Source organism: Penaeus chinensis, chromosome 31 (assembly GCF_019202785.1).
Source record: "Penaeus chinensis breed Huanghai No. 1 chromosome 31, ASM1920278v2, whole genome shotgun sequence".
NCBI lineage: Eukaryota > Metazoa > Arthropoda > Malacostraca > Decapoda > Penaeidae > Penaeus > Penaeus chinensis.
This window is the reverse complement of record NC_061849.1, coordinates 8,824,855-8,827,354: the sequence shown is the minus strand read 5'-3', so window position 1 is coordinate 8,827,354 and position 2,500 is coordinate 8,824,855. Positions and strand designations below refer to the sequence as shown.

The window sequence follows — 2,500 nt, the reverse complement described above, 5'->3', positions numbered from 1 at the left end:
GGCCTCGTCGGGCTGCCAAAGCCATGACCTCCTAGGTTGTCCCACGAACCTCCTCCACCCAGGAGTGTCGCGCAAAGAGACAACCTGGTGGGTAAGGTCATCCAAATCGAAACGAGCTTAGTTCGAATATAGCCTAAGTTGGCGATCCCGGATTATCTAAGTAACAGGTGCCATGCCAGTCTCACGGTGTAGCCGATAGTTGGACACGTGGTCCTGCCAACTGTACCCCATGATCCGACGAAGGGACTTGTTACAAAAGGCATCAAGACGAGACTCCAAGGCACTAGATAGTGTTCAGGTTTCGCTTCCATAGAGCAAAACTGGCAGTATCAAGGCCTTGAAGACACGTAGCTTGGTCCTTCTGCATAGATACCGACATCACCAAATGCTCTTGTTCGAGTTCATGGCTCCTGCTGCCAAACCAATCCGTCTTGGTGTGACATGGACTACCAAGGTATGCAAAGCTCTCTGTGACTTCACCGTCCTCACCGCAAGCATGGATCGACATAACGGGTTTTCCTAACAGGCCCCCAAGTCCTGAATCTTGGGCTTGGTCCAGGAGACCTCAAGGCCCAAGGGCTTCGCCTCATTGCTAAATGAATCAAGAGCCGCTACCAGTGATTCCAGAGACTCAGATAGGAAAGCAACATTGTCGGCAACGTCAAGGACTGTGACCTTGATAATGTTCAGTATCACCGAATATGCGTGTGTATGACTACATACACAAACACACAATCACACACACACACACACGCACACACACACACACACACACACACACACACACACAAACACACACACACACACAGATACACACACGCACAAACACACACACACGCATATATATATATATATATATATATATATATATATATATATATTTATATATATATATATATTTACATATATTTATATATATTTTTTTTATATATTTATATATATATATATTTATATATGTATTTATAAACATATATATATATATATATACTATATATACATATATGTGTATATGTATGTATGTATGTAGGTATGTATATCTATCTATATATATATATATATATATATATATATATATATATATATATGAATATACAATTACATGCATATGCATACTTTTATAGGTATATTTATATTGGTATATATACAATGTATTTCATATATACATATATATGTATTTATATATATGCATGTGTATGTGCGTGTGTGTGTATATATGTATATATATATATATATATATATATATATATATATAAATTATATATGTGTGGTCGCGCGCGTTTGTTTGTGTTTGTGTGTGCGTTTGTGTGTCTGTTTGTATGTGTGTGTGTGTGTGTGTGTGTAGAGTATATGTATATATATACTGAACGATTTCATTACTAAATCTTCGTAAATGGAAGATATAAACTTCCGTTTATTATAGTTAGAAATTAGGTACTGCAGATATTTATGCTTTTGTATGTATGTACGTATGTATGTATGTATGTTTGTATGTGTGTGTCTGTGTGTATAACTTATATTAATATGCAGTACATCCTTTGCGTCTATTTATTATCATATGAAAGTGACGCATATCACAGAAAATACTTCAAGCAGTGATAAATTCACCCCTATCTGATTTCGAATTTAACCTCCTTCGCCTGCCCACTCCGTCTCGAAATAATGACGACGTGGCAACCGATTTTGGCGCCAAGTCACCTCGAGGCGGAACGGATTTTGGGCGGAAAAGAAGTTGCAGCACATGGTTAATGTTCATCTTTTAATTTAAATGTATTGGTATTTCCATTGTGATACCATATTTCTTTCGCAGGAAAATTAATAATTCACTCCTCTCAAAATGATTTGGTATAACTACGCAGGGAAAGCAAATAAATGTCGCTGTTCACAGTCAGTGAAGGTGACCAATTTTATCCCATCACGTTCCCTAAGTAAATTCCCATTGGTGTCACAGTGTCATGTTCCTAAATGATTAAGGAAGGCGCGTCGCGAAGAACGGAGTATCTGGCACTCGCCGCCAAGCCCCGCCCCCGAGGCACCCCGCCAAGCCCCGCCCCCGAGGCACCGCCGCCGCCGTGGCTCGCCCGCGCACAGTTTCGAGCCAAGTTTTCTGCCATGCACACGACCGAACTTTTGTAGTAACTTTTTTTTTACGAACTTAGTTTTAAGGATATTTATTACGAACTTATGTGTGCTTTAGTGTTTTGTATGTGTTTGTTATTTATTATGAGAAAATCGTTTTTGTGAATCTTCGTAATTTGTAGCAATAGGTAAGTACACATTTTTTTCTCAACATTTTTCTAGTATGATTTTTTGTTTTTTTTAGAATTGTCATGTAATATATCAGTAAGACAAGCAAAGGGTGTAAACTAGAGAGATACAGGAAGTATTCGTGCAGAAGGAATACCAAAAGCAACTCTGAATCATCACTGCCTCAAATGCGGGCGTGACACAGCACCGAACCACACACTGCCCGACCCCGCCCTTTGCATACCCTGCCCGTGCC

At 39.1% G+C, this 2,500-nt stretch overlaps 1 protein-coding gene across 1 annotated transcript in view; it reads left to right on the top strand.

The window, feature by feature from the left end:
- Positions 1 to 2,078: 2,078 nt before the first annotated feature.
- LOC125042216 overlaps positions 2,079 to 2,500 on the top strand; it is a 13,186-nt gene continuing 12,764 nt past the window's right edge. Inside the window, exon 1 of the mRNA XM_047637719.1 lies at positions 2,079 to 2,264. The gene's annotated coding sequence lies outside the window, so the exon portion shown is untranslated. The remainder of the gene's footprint in view (positions 2,265 to 2,500) is intronic.